Consider the following 11,762-nt stretch of genomic DNA (forward strand, 5'->3'; position numbering starts at 1 on the left):
TGAAATGCAGAAGAGGGCTGATGCAGATAATGGGGAGATATGGTCCCCAACTCCCTTACCAGACTTGCTACTGAGTAATTATAAGTGGTGTGACCTGGATTTCCTTTGCTGTGCTAAAGGGAGAATTTTCTTCCAGAATCCTTTCTCCAAGTTATAAGTCTGCTTGGGAACCCTGTTGATAGAGGCTGGACATAACAATAAGGCTTGCCTTAATTTCTCTGATTGAGGCTATCACCTCTTTGGAAATACTGCTTCTGAAAACCAAGACCAACCTAGCCTATCTTAGTGTCCACATTAATGTGACTTCACTATTCCAGAGTCTTCATCAACATAGTTCCAAGAAACCTTTGATCAGGGTGATAAAATTTGCAGTGAAATTTTTTTTTTCATTAAAAACCACTACAATATTGCAATGAATTTTATATTGACTTCCAAGAGCTTCTTTGAATGACCCACTGATTCATCACAGTCATCCTGCAAATTCTGGATGGAGGTATCCCACTAGATTGCATCCCTTATCATGGTGATGTTTATGTTACAGAAACTCAACTGCTGAGCCCCAATTACATGATCACCACTGTAAAAGGTAGATTCTTCTTTGAATACATTTTCATGGACATATGTTCATGGCAGAACGAGAAGACACACATAGGTGTTCATTCTGCCATTTTCCGTCACACTATAAGTGATGGCTCCAGAATTCATGAATTTTCCATAAGATAAATTTTACTTACATTTTAAAAAGATAAACTTCTGTTTAAAGATGCTATTTTTCTAAACATAAATTTCCAAGTTTACAATTTCCAAAGCCTATATGTTAAAATGTGATCCTATAACGTCTATGCAGCTCCAAATCATGGACTCATCCTGGAGTCTCTTGGACCTGTGTGTCTTCACTACTTTTCATCCTGCCGTCTGCTTGAGAATAACCAGAAAGAATGACAGCAAATGAGGCCTGTGCCTCCTGGCCAGTGAGGAGCTGTCAGGAGAGCAGAGAGAGCAGGCGGGAGGTCTCGGGGTCATTTTCCTGGTTCTCTCTCTGTGGGTGTCTCGAGCTTCGTCTCAAGACAAAAGGTCACTGTTGTTCTCACGGTCACCTGTTCCATGGACTCTTCCTTGTTTCCGGTTCTGGCAATCTCTCCCCACGTTCCTTCCCACTAGGGGTCCTGGCAGTCTTACTGCCGCCAGTCTTGGGCCTCTGCGCTATTCTTTGTGGCTTCCCTGAAGTCTGCCCACACTTTGCAATTAGGTTCTTTGTGGGGTTTTTTTTTTTTCCTTTTTAAACTATTTTTTAAACCTTTTATTTTGTGTTGGGTGTGTAACTGATTAACAATGTTGCAATAATTTTAGGTAAACACTCCTTGAAAAATCTTTCATGGTGTGTGTCATCTGTTTCCTGTTATTTATCTGACTAATACAGGAGCTTAGTCTGAAATAAAAAATACTGTTTATCCACAGGGACTAGCTGTGTAATGTTTATAATTTATTTGTTAAATAATCATGATTTTTTGCTCTACACATCAGTAAATACCATATTTTTATATTTATTTAATTTTGATGTACATATCAATGCTAGACTAATGCATTTGTTATTACATGATAAAATAATAATTCCCTAATTATCTTAATATTGAAACAAAGGTCTTATCACTTGTACTATGTCTGCTGAATCACAGAATGAATTGTTGCCATTTTGCAATTTTATTCACCTCACTGTTGTAAAAATTCCATACTCAGGATCTGGGATTCTGAACTGTCTAACAAAGGCAAGAGCAGTTAGAATTCTCAAGGTGCTCCTTACCATCCTACGGTACTCTACAGGGATCAGATCTCTGCCGACCACCCCAAATTGAACCACAAGCCTCATTTTCCATCCCAGGATTCTCTGTCAGTTCTCACCATATACTGCTTAATTTTTCCTCAAAGAATTTATAGCTATCTGACATATTATACATGTGGTTATTTCAATTTTACTGAAATGTAAGCCTCATAAGATGAGAGGTTTTCTTTTGTTCCTAGTTCTATCTACAATTCTCACTACAGTTCATATTGGTTCAAAAGTACCTGTTCAATAAAAGAATAATGGATGTGACTTTGGAGTTTAGGAATGAGATCTTAGATAGACAGATAGATGATAGATAGATAGATTTATTGTTATCAGCAAAGAAATGGTAATTGAAAATTCAGCTATAAATCTGGTGACTCAGAGTATCTGTGCAAGCTGAAGATAGAAAACGGAGGACAAAAAAGGCTATAGGGCTTCGGAAAAGTAGAGACCAGAAAAGAAGAGGAAATTTAGAGAGTGATGTCATAGAAAATATTGTCATAAATGAAAATTTTGAGAATGAAATAGATGCCTAACTATTAAATGCAGCAGAAAGACCAGGCAAGATCAAAGAAATGTCCATTCGACATGATACTGCCTTGTTGAATATTGACTTGGCACAGTTCCTGAGGAGTTGCAAGATTTTTATGCACTATCTCAAAATCCCCTCCCTTAACCCTGCGTATGGTAGAGTTGTTGTGAATGGGGAAGGTCTGGTCTAGGTCTACCTCCTGTTTCATGTGTGGGAAACAGGCCTTGGAAAAACATTTTCCAAGTCTATGCACAGGTGAACAGACAACAAGTAGGGTCACTTTGAAATCTTCCCATGCCATGGTTGGTGGTTCTGAGTACCAGTGAGACCTAGAGGCAAGAGAATGAGTGAGTCAGAGGAAAAAGACATGTGAAGAGCAGACCCACAGTCACTGCCAAATAGGCAGCAAGAAATACATGCTTATTCTTATAATACCTGAGGTTTGTGAATGGTTGATTGCCACAGAAATGCTGATTAGTACATATTAATATGACATATTCTCTTACTCTAATAACTATTCAAAAGTAGAAATTCAAGAATCTAGACAAGTACAGGCCTGTGCTTAAAGGGTTCATTGCTAAGACCCTGATGATCCACAAGTACCTAATATGATCCCTTATCAATTATTATTGATAATTCTAAGACCTATATGTTAATATGATAGTCTACAATAGGCATTTATGGAAGACACAGCACTCTGCAGAGGAAATAAAGACTTGGGAAGTATGATTGAAATTAATGAAAATATAGACTTCTACTCAGTTACAGTAAGACTTACTGGTCAACAGTAAAATCAACAAAGAGCAGGTTTGCTCCTCACTCCTCATTCTTCCTGCAAACTCATTCTCCAAGTTTCTATCCTAATGAACTTAACCGACTACCTCATGCCAGCTCTAAGTAACTGAGTTTTACTGGGTAAAATTAGAAGAGCTGAGTGACATCACTGTAATTAATTCAGAACCACCTCAAATGAGCACTCACAAGTGCCTAGCAATTCTATATGTTGCTCTAGTAAACTCTATCTCCTACTAGTAGAGAAGACACTTTGATATATTGTCTGATTTTTTCAACTACCCCAACCCAACGACACTTTCACCTACATGAGCTGTCCTTGGCCCATGCTTTATGAGAAAAGACATTAGAAACTTTGTCATCTTTCCATGTATGTGTGCTTTTGCTGAGGTAGGAAATAGTGTGACTCTGGGCTGGATACATGGTATTTGTCAACGTGAAACTGTTAGTCACTGAGTTGTGTCTAATGGCAACCCCATGGACTGTAGCCTGCCAGGCTCTTCTCTCCATGGGATTTTCCAGGCAAGAATACTGCAGTGGCTAGCCATTCCCTTCTCCAGGGAACCTCCCTGAGCCGGGGATCAAACAAACCCACGCTCTCCTGCACTGCAAACAGATTCTTTACCATCTGAGCCACTTTGTTAAGTGGCATAAAATTTGTAAGCTTTGTTCTCACCCAAACACTGCAAGAACAATGCTAGTGTCAAAAGCTAAGCTCTGCTAAAGCAAAGAGATAAGGTGCACACTCCTGAGGCAGAGGAAGACTCCTAGTCTGCACATGTGCAGGAAGGCTTCTCAGGAGTCAAAAAAGGAGGGGCCCCCATAATGATTGTGGACTTGCACCCATAGCCCTCTGGGGTGGGACCCATCTCAGCAAAAAGTTGTTGGCACATCTTGGGGAGGGTCCATGGGCCAATCATGTGTGAAGAAAGAAACAAGATAATTGACCAAAGGTAAACAAAGACCCTGAAGAACTGTCCTATATAAGTGATTTAAAAGTGAAAGTGAAGTCGCTCAATCATGTCTGACTCTTTGTGACCCCGTGGACCCACCAGGTTCCTCCATTCATGGGGTTTTCCAGGCAAGAATACTGGAATGGGTGGCCATTTCCTTCTCCAGGAGATCTGCCCGACCCAGGGATTGAACCCGGGTCTCCCGCATTGTAGGCAGATGCTTTACTGTCTGAGCCGCCAGAGGAGTCATGATTTAGATCACCTCCTTACTGTGCTCTCATTCAGGACGCCCGCACTCTTCTGCAGGGGTGTATCTCTGCCTAGCTTCTGACTGACTGCAGCCCTCCTCATTATAGAAGATGCTTGTATCCTTTCTCTCTGGGTGTGTATCTCTGCCCTACTTCTGAGTTAGATAAACAAACTCTTTTCCTGTGTGCGCTCCCATACTTTGTGCTGTGTCTCTCATGATAAACTTCGTGCCTATTTTTACAGTTTTTGCCTCCTTGAATCATTCTTGCTTTCAGACAGGGGCAAGAGCCAGGGCCACTTTGCTTCTAGCCTCTAGCCCCTGGTGGTCTGGTCACTAGGGATTCCGAGTTTTCATCCAGGTTACCCAAGTTTAATCCCTGGACAGGGAGCTAAGTAAGATCTCTTTTCAGGACTTCTCAACTGCAGAGATCATTACCTTCCTCTCCCTTTTTCCAACTTTTATTAATATTTAAAAAATCAATCTCAAGTCAAAGCACAGTCCTATTAAATTCCACCATCGAGTGCATGCTGCTCATCTCTCCTGACTTTTCAGGGAGTATGTCCTATTCAGTGCTCAGTGACAGAGCGTTGAGCATCTCCCATGTGCCATGAACTTTCAGGACCTGAGAGAAACAGTGAACCGGACACTTGAGGCAAAAGAAGAATGATGTAAGTCTTGTATAGCAGTAACTCTATAGATCGCACCGGTATTCACTGATGTAGAAAATATTGAGGAAGTCAGGACAGGGGGAGGGGAAAGCTAAGAGTTCCATTTGGGTGCTTTTGTATTTTAAGTTATTTATTTGACATACAAATGAACACATTTGTCTGGAGAAGTTCAAACTGAATTGATTGAGAGGCACTGGAATTACATGCAGAGAGAGTATAGCTACATGAAAAGATTCACAAGTGACATTGAGGGCCTCTGACATTTCACAGTGACGTGAAGGGGTCTCAGCTAAGAAAACTTAGAAGGAGCAGCAAGAATCTAAGATGAAAACCAGAATCTGGTGAACAAGTTGTTCTGGACTTGTTGAGTCCAGATGATTTGAGAATTATTACTTAGAGTTTAGTATCTCTGTGGGCCTAACCCAGATTTCAGATGATGGGTAATATTACTCAAGTGTTTCAAGATTTTTCCTAAAATCTCATTAATCCAGATTGCATCCAACAGGCATACTATAAATAATTTATAAGAATGGCTAATATTTGAGAGCTTAATTAGAAATTATAGTCCTTTACAATACACACTCCAGGAGCAGAGAAAGAATTTAAGATGTTGGAATACAAATCATTCATTAAGAAATAAAGTAGGCCAAGCTGAAATTAACACAGCCAATTGAATACGTTCCATGACTAATGACTTAGTCCAATAGCTAACCAGGGCAGTTACACTATTTAGAAATGCATATGTAATCTTTACTTTTAAATCTGAGTTTATTGTTTAGATACTGCTCAACCTGACCAAATAATGAAAATTTTATAGTGCCTTGTAAGTAGAGAATAGCACTAAATAAATACCGCAATCTGCTTATTTTAATTGATAAATCCCCAAAATTTTTGAAGCCTGACTAAAATGGAAATATGTTAAATTTTGTTATATTTACATAAAGAATGAGTGTACCGACAGCAAAAAATACATTTTATTTCTGCCATCAAACAAGATATTGCAGAAGGAAAGGAGAGGCCAAGATGACATAGCAGGGAGGCCATGAACTTATCTCCTCCCAAGAACACATCAAAATGACAACTACTTACAGAGAACCTCTCAGTGAGAACAACCTGAAGACTAGCAGACATAAATGATGTAAAGAAAAGCTACAATGATATGGGTAAGAGGAGAAAGCACTCAAACTGAAGTGAAAAAATAATTTTTAAAAAATCATGACTGGTTAAGAGAACTCTGAGACAACACTGAGTCTACTAATATTCATATAAGGGATCCCAGAAGGAGAAAACAGAGAGAAAGAAACAAGGAATATTTTTGAAGACACACTAGCTAAAAACATTGAGTAAGCTGACACCTGAATCCAGGAAACACAGAAAGCTGGAAACATGATCAAGCCAAAGAGGGTTACACCAAGATACATTTTAATTAAAATGGCAAAAATTAAAGATAAAGACAAAATATTAAAAATAGTAAGGGAACATGATGTTATAAATCAATTATCATCAATAAAAATTTATTTAATTAAAAAAAAAACAGTAAGGGAAGTCACAAACTACATACAAGAGAACTCCCGTTAGATTATCAACTGATAATATAACTTATAAGCAACTTATAAGAAAAACTCTGCAGGCCAGTCCATGTCCCCCAAGTTCCCTGGGGAACAGGGACACTGGCTTCGGTCTGCCCATTACCAACTCTGCCTGCATGTCTCTGGGCTTAAGTGTTACCAGCTTATGCAACTTTCAGGTGTTCTCACCTGCCCTTCTGATCACAAGGGTCCAGAAGACACCCTCCACAGCAAGTGGGGTTGTATCTCAGTTTCCTTCCCTGGGCCAGATGGAGAAGGGCCACCCACACCTCTACTATTTGAGAAAGGCCAAGCTACTCTCAGCCTTGGCTGTGAATTAATCTCCCTTCCTGATTATAGCCACAGAACCCTCCATATCTAGTACTCGCTTTGCTCTGGGGTTGATCAACACTGCATACTCATTTCCTGGCTTTTGCATTGCTGGTTACACAGCTTCCAGAGGCTTTTACCAGTCCTTCTGGCCAGATGTGGCCAGAGACAGTCTCCCCAGTGGGTGGGGCTATGACTCAGTTCCATGCCAGTGTATGGGCAAACTAGGTTCCATGCTTGGCAAAATTCCTCCTTTGAAGATTTGAAGCAGGCAGATCTGCATCCTAACGAGCTCTCTGGTCAGAGCCTACCACCAAGCTGGTTCTGCACATGAGCAAACCCACTTGTTGGGATTACTATTTGGGCACCGCAGGCATGCACTCAGTCTGCCAAGATCCATGTGCTGGTTGTTGCAAGCCCCCACTTCTCTTTTCTGTCGCAGTCAGATTCCCGGTGGTTGAGCTCTGCAGACCCCTGCAAGACCAGAGTAGAAAGAAAATGAAAGACAACCAGAGTAGTCGGTCTGTTGTGTCTGACTCTTCGTGACTCCATGGGCTGCAGACCACCAGTCTCCTCTATCCATGGAATTCTCCAGGCAAGAATACTGGAGGAGGTTGCCCTTCCCTCATCCAGGGGATCTTCCCTACCCAAGGATTGAACCTGCATCTGTTGCATCTCCTGCATTGGCAGGCAGGTTCTTTACCAATTGAGCCACCAGGGAAACTCAGGGTAGGGTCTCCCACAAAGCAGCCCACAGCGTTGGGAGTGCTGGTTGTCTCCCCGGCTCTCTTTTCCACTAGAGGACCGATTGGTTCAGGGCAGACCTCCGTGTGTGGCGCTGCCTGGTTCGGTGAGAAGCAATGCAGTCCTTGTTCCTCTAAATTTGCTAACACTATTTGTCTTGGTCTCTGTGGTGCAGGGGGTGCTTCAACCTGTTTCTCATGTTCTAGGATTCTCTCAGTCTTATCTTGTTCATAAATAGTTGTTGATTGCTCTTCTTGCAACGGGAAGAGGAGTCAGGAACAACCTATATCTCCATCTTGGTGATGTCACTCCTGGTAGTTATTAAAGATATTTTTCCAAAAAGGAGAAAACCATGGCTCTCATAAACATCTGAAATAAATGCTTAAAGGTTGTTTAACTCATTAATTAAATGAAGGAATCAAGTAGAACACACTAATAGAGACTGAACAGTTTTGTTTTTTAAATAAGGGGGCTTTCCCTTCAGACATTCCATTTGCATGTCTAGAGGCAAGAATTATTCTGCATTGGTGACATTTACCTACAACTTGCAGAGTTGTATAGTTCTTTGGCCCAATTTTTTGATTGGGTCATTTATTTTTCTGGAATTGAGCTTCAGGAGTCTCTTCTATATTTTTGAGATGAATCCTTCATCTGTCGCTTCATTTGCTATTATTTTCTTGCTTTCTGAAGGCTGTCTTTTCACCTCGCTTATAGTTTCCTTTGTTGTGCAAAAGCTTTTAAGTTTCATTAGGTCCCATTTGCTTATTTTTGCTTTTGTTTCCAATATTCTGGGAGGTGGGTCATAGATGATTCTGCTGTGATTTATGTCAGAGAATTGTTTTGCCTATGTTCTCCTCTAGGAGTTTTATAGTTTCTGGTGTTACATTTAGATCTTTAATTCATTTTGAGTTTATTTTTGTGTATTGTGTTAGAAAGTGTTCTAGCTATGGGCCAAAGAACTAAACAGACATTTCTCCAAAGAAGACATACAGATGGCTAACAAACACATGAAAAGATGCTCAACATCACTCATTATCAGAGAAATACAAATCAAAACCACAATGAGGTACCATTACACGCCAGTCAAGATGGCTGCTATCCATAAGTCTACAAGCAATAAATGCTGGAGAGGGTGTGGAGAAAAGGGAACCCTCTTACACTGTTGGTGGGAATGCAAACTAGTACAGCCGCTATGGAGAACAGTGTGGAATTTCTTAAAAAACTGGAAATAGAACTGCCATATGATCGAGCAATCCCACTCCTGGGCAAACACACTGAGGAAACCAAATCTGAAAGAGACATGTGCACCCCAATTTTCATCACAGCACTGTTTATAATAGCCAGGGCATGGAAGCAACCTAGATGCCCATCAGCAGACAAATGGATAAGGAAGCTGTGGTACATATACACCATGGAATATTACTCAGCCATTAAAAAGAATTCATTTGAATCAGTTCTAATGAGATGGATGAAACTGGAGTCCATTATACAGAGTGAAGTAAGCCAGAAAGATAAAGACCAATACAGTATACTAACGCATATATATGGAATCTAGAAAGATGGTAACGATAACCCTATATGCAAAACAGAAAAAGAGACACAGATGTACAGAACAGACTTTTGAACTCTGTGGGAGAAGGCGAGGGTGGGATGTTTTGAGAGAACAGCATCGTAACATGTTTATTATCTATGGTGAAACAGATCACCAGCCCAGGTTGGATTCATGAGACAAGTGCTCGGCGCTGGTGAACTGGGAGGACCCGGAGGGATGGGATGAGGAAAGAGGTGGGAGGGGGGATCGGGATGGTGAACACATGTAAATCCATGGCTGATTCATGTCAATGTATGACAAAAATCACTACAATATTGTAAAGTAATTAACCTCCAACTAATTAAAAAAAAAAAAAAAAACTTGCAGAGTTGTAAAATAGCTCCTATAGGGTCAGCTTTAGATTACCCAGAAAGTTGTCCTATGCAGACAATGCACACTTTCACTGAGGCACACATTTTTCCTACACAGCCCACACCTCAGAGATGCTCAGGAGGGAACCTAGTTAGGATGCCGTGTGGAATCTGCTGCCCTGCCTCCCCTCCTGTGTCCCTTGGCTGAGGCATCAGCAGGTGGCCAATGCAGCAGCGAGCAGGTGTGATGTTAAGTAGGGCTTGTCTGCCTGCCCACCGTGCTTTAAAGAGGACAGGCTGGAGCCTGCAGGGTATGAATCCTTCCACAGAGATCCTCCAAAATCTGTGGGAAGCTCCTGGGCAGTCCCTTCACATGGCAGATGTTTGAACAATTCCAGATGGCACATCAGAAGAGAAACTCTTGTAGGTCTGGTCACTGCTATGGAAGAAAATCCTAATTATTTCAGATATATATCTCTCTAAAGAAGGCACCATGCAGTTTCTCCAGCATAACATGCTCATGCTGAATAAAGAAAACTACAGTTTGGACTTCAGTGTGCAGAGAATATTAGCAGCAATATACCAATGCAAATGCATGATACAGCTATAAACTGCAAGTGATGGTGTATAAAATATTCATATGCATGCAGATCACACAATGGCCTCAGAATGAGGAGTCCTTCATTCCCCAAGGTTTTATCACCAATGTCTAGGTTATGTGTTCAGAAGACATATTATAGAATTTTTTAAAAAATCAGAATTATTACACATGTTCTGGGGGTGATGGGGGCATCAGTGTTAAAATTGCACTTTCCTTACCCTCTTCAGTACTGAGTTGCTGATCATTCTGTTAATAATGTTAAAGCCAAGAAATAAAGGGGATTCATGAGAGATTGCCTTTATCTGGATACCTATAGTTTTTCTGAAAGAAAATAAAATTAAATGTTTTGCTGATGGCTAGGAAAATATCAGAAAGCATTCCAACAGAAAGGCTTTGTTCTAAATAAGCAGTGCCTTGTGACGAGGAAATTGATTACACAAACCTATGTTTAAATGATTTTAAACTCAGTTATGTAAATAAACATAAGTCAATAATATGAGGTCTAGAAATGTAAGGTGACCATTCCCTTGATGATGGTCAGAGTCACAGCCACATGGACACAATTCTGTTTGCAAGAGAAAATGGTTATTATGAATCCTATTTTACAGATCAAATTTAAGGTGTAAATTCCCTACCTGTAATTGTGAGACTGTCAGAGGGAAAGGAGACAAAGCAGCTTTCACCTGTTTATGAGAAAAAAGAATGAATTGGCAGAAGTCAGGAAACAAAGGGCAGGAAATACTGTACAGGACTTTTGGACGGGCAGCTTAGCATTTCCAAGCACCTGCTGTGCCCTGCCTCCAATTCTCTGGCTTATACAGTCATTGATCTGTCAAAAAAGATGCAGGTAGTCCAGAAGGGAGATAGCTTTCTCTCTTTCAGAGGAGACATGAACCTTCAAAATCGACAGCAACACAAAGTTCTTAAGACTCTTTGCAGAACAGATGACAGTAAGAAAATGATGCCAGGTATTTTGAAAGAAGTAGTTGAAAAAAGATGGAAATAATTATCAGGGTTTCTCAGCCTTTGTGGTCTGCCTTCTGGTTCTTCCCCCACATTTCTGTCCATCCAGCTGTGCTACATTTACCATCATTTCAGATGGTTTCTGTGTCTCTTTAGTGATGTTATTATCATGTGGATTCTCAGTAGCTTGAGAACTTGAGAAAAGGATCCTTCCAATCATGCCCTGGCATCCCCACATTGGACATTTCAGGAATCACTCAGCTTCCTGGAGTCTTTACAGTCAATGACCTGGGCCATACATTTATGAATGCATAGAATTATTAATAATTTAAAAAACTATACTGCTGTGATGTCATGAATTCAAACTATGCCTCACTGTATTTTGTCAGCATACTTAGCTCAGTTGGAAAACATCTACTGATTCTACCTACTACAATGAATTATAATTGCCTCTTTCTGTGTCTATGTACAGTTCTTTACAAACTAAACTTCCACTAAATATGAATTATTAAGATATGTACTTGAGGGTAAAAAATAATGAATTCTATTGCATATGCCCTGCTCATCCACCTTTAAACATATTCTTCAAAGAGCACATGAATTGATACAATAAATCAGGAATAACTCTAATACA

Source organism: Muntiacus reevesi, chromosome 20, assembly GCF_963930625.1.
Source record: "Muntiacus reevesi chromosome 20, mMunRee1.1, whole genome shotgun sequence".
Classification (NCBI taxonomy): Eukaryota; Metazoa; Chordata; class Mammalia; order Artiodactyla; family Cervidae; genus Muntiacus; species Muntiacus reevesi.